At 42.8% G+C, this 8,534-nt stretch overlaps 1 protein-coding gene across 4 annotated transcripts in view; it reads right to left on the bottom strand.

Moving 5' to 3' along the window:
- TOX3 (TOX high mobility group box family member 3) overlaps positions 1–8,534 on the bottom strand; it is a 107,848-nt gene that overhangs the window by 40,445 nt on the left and 58,869 nt on the right. The window lies entirely within an intron of this gene.

Genomic DNA, 8,534 nt, shown 5'->3' with positions numbered 1-8,534 from the left:
AAGCCTTACCATCTGGACCTAGCTCTCTCTCTCACCCCAAGACTCCAGAGGGGAAACTGGAAAACTCTGAAAGATGCTTGTGAGTAAGCTACTCAATCGGATTAGATATTTAGCTGGCAGTAACAGATGCGTAATCAAAAGGCTACCTCAGCCACACTGTTTGCTCTCTAGAATTTCTAAGATATTGCTCAACCCTGTATCCTAGTTTACCCTACCCCCTGTAATCAATAAAGTTCTCCTTTTTGACTAGTGTGGGAGACTTATTGAGGGGTGGGTCTAAATTACGCCTCAGAGACCCCTTAGGTCTGCTGACTAAGGGAGACTTTGCTTTTTGCCCCCTTGACTTGGGGAAGTGCCCCAAGTGCCTGTACCGGGTCGAGTACCCGTCGGACTATTAGGCCTGTGTTTCCCCGAGGACACAGGACTGAGTCAGTCCCTTCTCGGGGTGGTGGCGGCAACGTTACCGCCAGGCTAGCGAGTGTGCTCCGGGAGAGGGGTCGGCCAAGCATAAGGCGCCCCTAAGGAGGCATTCGGAGTCTGGAAGGTGGTCGGGCGCAGGGAGGTGGGCGGCTCAACGCAGGAGCGCCCCCTACTGGCCCGCCACACCCACTGCCAGTTAAATATTAAATAATTAAACACTACAGTTAAATGCTGAAAATAATTGTCTTTTATTTTAGCAGAATAATTCAGCTATTAGTATCATGGTATAAGGCTAAATTAACTCCACCTCCGTTAGCAGTTACTTAATTTTCTATAACATTGTAAATCCCAAGTCCAATTCCCGTCCAGATTCCTGTCCATTTTTTAAAAAAATCCTGAATATCAAATAAAGTCAATCCATCTTGAGTGAATCTTAAATGGTGACCTAGATTCTGCAGCTATTCAGGATCCCTAAAATTTCTGTACATCTGAAAAAATAAAACAGTGTGTAAATTACAGTAATACGCTGGGTTATAAGTGTAACAAGTAGACCAGCCATAGTAGCTCATCAGGGAATTTCAGGATGGAAGATTTATTGGTTTTATTACAGATGAAGGATTTGATCATACTTTCCCAATTTCTAAAGCCTATACAGCAGTTTACCTTCAGAGATCAGAGATCCAATAAGGTACTGTGCAATAGAGTTTTAGTTTTAACTCTGTGAGACCTGTTATAAGTATAAAATAAGCAAGTACCATATTTCACAGTGTATAAGTTAAGTTTTGAAGCCCAATTTTTAACTCTTAAAATTCAACCTCAACTTATACACTGTATCAAGACCCGCAGGCCTTACCATCATTATGGAGACCCTGCTTGGCTGGCCACTGAGCTTGGCACTCAGCTGGCGAAGTCCCATCCCCTGCAATCACACTTGTGGAGATGCCACTCAGCCAGCCGCTGAGTCTGGTCTCATCCCCTGCAAATCGGCATTGCTCAGCTGGCGGGGTCTCATCCCCTGTGAGCACATGATGGAGACAGTAGTTGGCTGAGTGCCAAGCATCAAGCCCAGTCCCATCCCTTGCGAGTGGCACTGGACTCAATGCTTAATTGGTGTGGCCCATGCAGCACTGATCTCCAGGGACAGGGTCAGGCTCAGTGCCTGGTTGAGAAGCATCTCCATAGTGCGCTCACCGGGGATGGGCTGTGCCAGCCAAGTGCTACTTGCAGGGGACAGGGCCGGGCTTAGCACTCAGCTGGCGCAGCCCATGCAGCACCACTTACAGACAATAGAGCCAGGCTCAGGACTCAGCTGGCGTGGCCCCAAACTCTGTGAGAGGTGCTTCCTGGCCCACCCAGCTGAACACCAAGCCCGGCCCTGGCCCTGGCGAGCAGTACTGTGACGTGTCGACCCCCTGGGAGCCTGGCCCACAGTGAGGGCACACAGGCGCTGGTATAGGTTGACCCCATATTTCTGATCCAAAAAGTTAGGAATTATGTAGATCCAATGTATAACTCAATCTAACTTTTTGGATCAGAAAAATGGGGTTGACTTCTACACTGCAACAACCTGTCCACTATGAAATATGGTAAGTTAATTTCCTATTTGCATCTGCTCACCAAGTTCCAATGGGAGTCTTCAAAGAACTTTGTGAAAGTTTACAGTTCGTACCAAGTGCTGGTCTTTCAATTTTTGTCCAAAAGATGTTCATTCCATGCCTCAAATTCAAAGTTTCCCACATACGGGTTTTTCTCAGGTACATCTTCAACTTAACTCCTCAACTGATCCAAAATCAGAAACCACTTAAAGTTTTGATATTGAATTCAATAGGACACGTTTCCCCTCACATTACATAACCTACAGCTACAATTTTGTCAGTGATCTGCAGGGATCTTGGTTTTTTCTGTTTAAAAATTGCAAATCCTTTGATTAAAACCCCCCCAAAATCCATGATTAAAATGAAACACCACTATATATGGATATCAACTGAACACAATGTTTTATTGATATATCTACAATTTTAAAGCAACCTGGAAGACTACCAGTGCCTCAATCACTACAATAAAATAAATTCTAAATACCTAAACATTTTGTTATTTGATTTTGGTGTTTTATCACACAAAATCAGAGGTCCCCCTGCCCTCTTCACTCACCAGGATGCAGGTCCATACCCTTCACTTCCAAGCCACAAACCCCCAACCCTGCTGGTGCCCCTCACTTCCCACCCATAGCCCCCCTCCTCCGCTGCCCCAATCCTGCCAGAGAGGACCCCCAGCTGCCAGGGCTCCAGGTCCAGGGACCTGTGACAGCAGTCTCTGGTCCCCCACTGCAGCACTTGAGCCCTGGCTGCCACCCACAGAATGTACCGGCTGCTGCAGTGGAGTGGAGTGCACAGCCCAGGTCCTTCTCTCCCCATGGGTAGCATGGCCAAAGCAGAGCCTGCAGGAGAGGGGTGCAGGCTGCCCACAGCAGGTTTAGTGATCCCCACCCTGTTGCCCATCCCCCCACGGCCCAGTGCACGGGATCCAGCACAGCAGGGCAGAGTGTGGCTGAGCAGAGAATCTCCATGCCATTGCGAGGCCTGCACCAAGCTCCTGCCCTCCCAGGAGCAGTGATGGGCACAACCCCACACTGCCATCCCTGATGTTGCCAGGTGGGCCAGGGGCGCTTCATCAGGGTGGCACAGGGCTCCCAGCAGCAAGGAGCTTCCCTGCCCTGCCCTGCTTTTCTTAGCCATGCTGGGTCCCACACACTGGGCCACATTTTTCTCTGTTAAAATGAAAAATCCAAGTTTTTCTTGCTCAAAAGGGAAAATCCATGTTTTTTCCATTTTCCCATAGGAAACAAAAAACCTGGATCCCTGGTGATCTACAACCAATTCAACAAGAAATAAATAATGTTATCTTCTTTTCAATTCCAGCCAAACTCTTTAATATGAAATCTTTCTTCAGTGAATTTCATGTCCAAAAGCAATGACTGAATGATACTTTGCCAAGTATGACACCATTATAGTTTGGGGAACAGTAATGAGAAGAATGTTTAATGATCTTAAATAACAGCTACTTTCACATCCTGTAAGAAGTGCATAGTCTATAAAACTCACTGTATTCAATACATAACTTCATGAAAATACACATATTACTGTTCTATTTGGTTCACATTGGGAGTAGCTCTCCATAGGGAAGGATTTTTTTTTTATTGGTATTTGGACGCCTTAAAAACCTTAATGGTATTTAGACACCTATGTGTTGTTATGGCTCCAAATTTACTAAATGTTATTTCTTAAATGTCAAAAAATAAATTTGCTTTATTATAAAGGCGACCTAAAAATTATCTTAGATAGATATGCCAAGTGTTGACAGAACTTTTATTTGCTATCTAGTATGTCTATACTAAGTCACTAATGCGCCATTCTTTTGCACTATTCTTCCCTAATGACTTCAAGAATGATAAAGTTGTAAAATGGTATAATAGATGATCAGGTAGTGTGCGTATGCTTGTCTGAAGGTCTACATCTGTACACAAGCACATCATTTTCTAGCCTATATTTTCTCCTTTGGGGGGCTAATACAAATATTACACTTAGCTAATCTAAGGTCTCTACGTTTCATGTAAAAATGATCTCAACAAGATCTACAGATGTTACCTTCAAAGCATTCTCCTGTACAAGAACTATCATCGCACCCTGTTGTTGCCTGAGGCTTAAAACACTTTCAAAAGACCAAATGCTGATACATACACACACGCACACAATCAGAGCAGAAGCCACTATTGCTATGACAATTAATTTTTAAACATACACGAAAATGTGAGAAACATGGGTTCTCTTATGATTTTAATACTTTATTCATTTGAACCCATTTTCATTTTCAGAGATTTTGCAATGATGGGTTAATGAAGCTATTTTAATGATGGATCTCATGAACACATACGTGTCTCTTTCAATCAGTATGATGAAGTAAACATATACATCAAGAATGAAAGTATATACAAGGAGAGCTAATTTGAAGAAAGCCTTTACTCATGGCAAAATATCTTCTTTACTTACATTCTTCTGTGACTTTAAGATTGCCTGGATGCCATAAGGAGAAGAGTTTACCACATGGGTAATCTTACATCTTTCATTTGTTCTCTACATTTTATCTATAAAGTTTGTTTACCTAACTAGAAGGAAATAGCTCACAAGAGACAAGATCCTGTTTCTGATGAAGTTGAGGAACAGAAGGCAGCTAAATTACATTCTTCTCTGTAACCACTCTTAAAGAGCTTAAAAAAGGATAGGACCCAATTGTTCTTTTTGCACAGAAACTTTTACTTCCCCAACCTCTGAGGTTTGTCTTGGTCAAGGTTTTGCAGCCCCACAGAATATGGATGCTTTGTAAATTTTGCAGAATACTACTACTGCAGGCCACAAGAAAGCCAAATGCATCTCTCCAGATCTAAATCTCAGATTGCCTATTCCTTCATTTTGTTCGGTGGGGAGTTCTCTCTGTCTAGGAAGACCAGTGCAAATCAATGTGAAGTCAATGGTAATCTTTCAATGGATTTTAATGGGAGCCGGATCTATTCTGAAGGCTGTAAAGCCTTGCTATATTTATCTACTCCCCTTGCAGCTGTGCCATGCAGGAGATCTGCATTGCCTCCAGATTTTTCATCTAATATGTGCTAGATCCTGAAAAAAAGTCTGAAACTTCTATTTCCTCTTGCCCTTGATACAATAAGCTCAGTTACCATAGTCCCCCTCCCATACAGCCCAGGAAAAACACACATTTTTGCCAGAATGGTAGATTTTTAATTGCACTGACTTGGATTCATAAGTCAGTGTTTAAAAATGAAATAAATATATAGAATCAAATCTATCATATGAACATTTGGGGTTTGACTTTCATCTTGAAGGCTTTCATTTCAGATAATCAAGGTGTTAATCAAATCTACCTCTCATATTTATTTTATATAAGCAGTCTAAGCATTGAATGAAAGTATTTCTTAACATAATATCAGCATTTTATTCTAGAAACCCAAGAAATAGTTTTATACCACTACATTTAAGATAACCGTAACAATTTCTCACATGAATTTAAAGTGATATGATTATACTGCAATTGGTCTATAAGTAGCTTTTCTTAGAATCTTATATCAAATTTCACTCACTTCAGCAAAAACTGTAAATTCCATTCTGGACTGCAATTCAACTCTACTACACAGTAGCAAATTATATCAAGTTTTAAATGTAAAATTGATACAGAGAAAGTGAAGCAGATGTAGACATTTTATAATAATCATAATGGAAGATTAGTCAAGATACTTCTCAAGCTAAATATAGTACATGAGTGCAATCTTAAATATCTCAGTTCTTAGTCACAATTACTATTTTTTCCTTTATCTTTTCTCTAAAATGGAACATTTTCCGTTATAGCAAGAATTGGTCAGTATCAAATGCAAAAATAGTATGTATTATTTAACTTTTTGTATCGCATATCCATTTTATTTCTGTATAAAAACCTGCAGCTAGTAACACGGTACTACTGCCATGGTGACTGTCAGCACTAGAACCCTCATCCGTCAGGAGCATACTTGACAGAGAGAGCGGCAGATTAAGACCATCAACCAGACTTTGGTGCAGAACTGCCCCAAGCAAAACTGGTTTGAAGGGATGGAAAACCTTTTCAACAAGCTCAGCAACACTCTTACAATCTTCTTTCCTGGAATTTGGGGAACTCATTTCTCCCTTAAGATTATTCATTGTTTATATATAGAGAGACCTACTTAATTCCCAGTGGGAGCCAGTGGTCCTTGCTGCCAGGAGGGGAAGGCGCCAGTTGGTGCAGTGGCACAAAGGGTGGCAAAGATGGCGGCTGTCCCTCCTTCCCCTGCTGGGACTTCTCCACCAATCAGCACTGAGGGGTGGGGCCACCATGAAATGCCTGCAAAAATTGGCTCTGCGTCCCACAAGCAAAACACAAAAAACCCTTTGTCTTGCTGCATTTTAAGTTGGTCCCTATTTATGAATGTACTTTCCGAATATTCAAGTATGATTCCCTTACTTCAAGGAACTCATAATTTAAGGACAGACCTACAGACAGATAGGATACAAAGTGCCAAGTCTTTCCTAGTTCACTATAGGTAGCAGGGGACAAAATAGGTCTTTAAGCAATTTTAAAGGTACAAAAAGTTAAAGCAGCAGCTGTTCAAGTTGCTGATCAATGGGCAAGCAAGACTGGTAACTTTGCCAGAGTGAAAAGGCTCTGAAATATTACAATTTAAATGGTAATTCATTTGTTGTATTTGCTACTAGTCTTTTTAACATAGAGAAAGGACAGCTTTAGTAAACAATGACCAAAGTATATAGCTAAGAGTATTTAATCCTTATGGATAGGATATTTTCTTTAAAGGGTTAAAGGGCAGCCAGAAGAGCCTTCAGATTGGCAGTTCAAAATGAGTAGCCTTCCCGAGAGCAGGTCCCCAGGGATTTACCTATGAATATCTACAATCTTTCATATCATTGGGGACCTACAATAAGCTAGAGCCCTGCAAGAGGGACAAGATACTATGACCAGCAGCAGTAAGCTACCCTGGTGTTAAGCCAGTAGGTTAAATCAGGAAGCACCTGCAGCCAACCCAGGGAGTCTCCTGACTGGAACAGGACAGGGCCTGGCAGACCTATAAACCCAAGTCTTGAGCCAGGGCAGGTAGTCTGGCCCTGGAGACTAAAGGGAAAGATCCATGCTGTGAGACAGCTGTTGCCAGATGACTAACTGAGACACCACCAAGCCTGAGAACAACAAGTGAGGAGCTGAACAGAAACACCAAGTGAATGGAGATTTTTAGTAGCCAGCTCCTGGGCTTGGATTTAAATTGCGACCAATGTGCTTATATTGCATTTGAGTTTGAACTGGCAATTTGGGTCAGAACTATCTGGGTAAGAGCAGGTTCCAATAGTGCCTGATCATGCATGTTTCGTCTGAGCTTTGCCAAGGGCTAGGAGTGTAGCAAAACCGCCAGTTTCTTACTTTTTAATTGCATTCCTTCCCCTTCCCCAGCCATTTCTGACTTTTTCTCTCCCTCGTTATTCCCTATAGATAAGTGTAAGTGAGGTCAAACTTAAGATAAGCTTTCAACATTTTTATTTTGGTAGCAAGTTTTTGGTTTGGGATATTCGCCGTTTCATATTGTATTATTATTAGGTTTGTATTGATTTTTACTGTTGTCATATGGATATTGTACGGTTTAGGCCTATATTTGTAAGTGAACCAAAGTCATGTCAAGTTTCCATTTTATATGTCAAACCTCCATCTTCTGTCCTCTGCCTGGACAACAATATGATTCTTGTACCCCTCCTGTGTAAATCAGTTCCCCGATGAATGAGAGTGATTGGGAACGATTGAAATACAATGGTAGCAGGCCTCTACTGAATGGCCTGTAACAACTAGGCCATCACCTCACATTGATTCATCTAGGAACCACAGACCTCACCCAAGATCAGAGACAAGACCAGCATTTGGGGAAAAAAAAAAGACCCTGCAGAACCAGCAACTCTCACCATTACAGACACCCGAAACTGCACATCCCTGCATGGAGCACACATGCTCAGTAAGCCAGGGGCTAACCCTTGCCTGGGCATGCCTTCTGGCACTAGGGTCACACAAGGTCTGCCCCTATAAAAAGAAGCAGCGAAGACAGATGAAGTGAGACGCCCTCTCCATCTGGACCAGCACCATGCCACACCACCTATCCACCCAGAGGCCCTGCTGGTGACCCCCCTCTGGACAACACCTACTGGACAAGGACCCCTTTCCAGCCTGGACAGATAGACAGTACCTGCATACCTCCTCCTACAATTTGGACTCTCTCTCTCTTCTCCTGGACTTCAGTAGACTTCAGCCCCTGTACCACTCCTCTTTAAACCCTGCTGCGCGCGCACGCACGTGCGTGCGTGTGTGCGCGCACATGCGTGTATGGGGGGGGGGGAACCAATCTGGCATAGTTTAGGCCGAGTTGGGTCACGTTTTATTAAATCCCAGTCCCTTCCTTATCTTAAATTCCAACCTCATTCTCTCTCTCAGCTCTACTCCCTACCCTCTCTGCTAGTTTCCCCATCTCCTCTCCAATTCCATCT

Source organism: Crocodylus porosus, unplaced genomic scaffold (assembly GCF_001723895.1).
Source record: "Crocodylus porosus isolate Cpor-Errol unplaced genomic scaffold, CroPor_comp1, whole genome shotgun sequence".
NCBI lineage: Eukaryota > Metazoa > Chordata > Crocodylia > Crocodylidae > Crocodylus > Crocodylus porosus.
The sequence above is the reverse complement of the archived record's forward strand: the minus strand, read 5'-3'. Positions and strand labels throughout refer to the sequence as shown.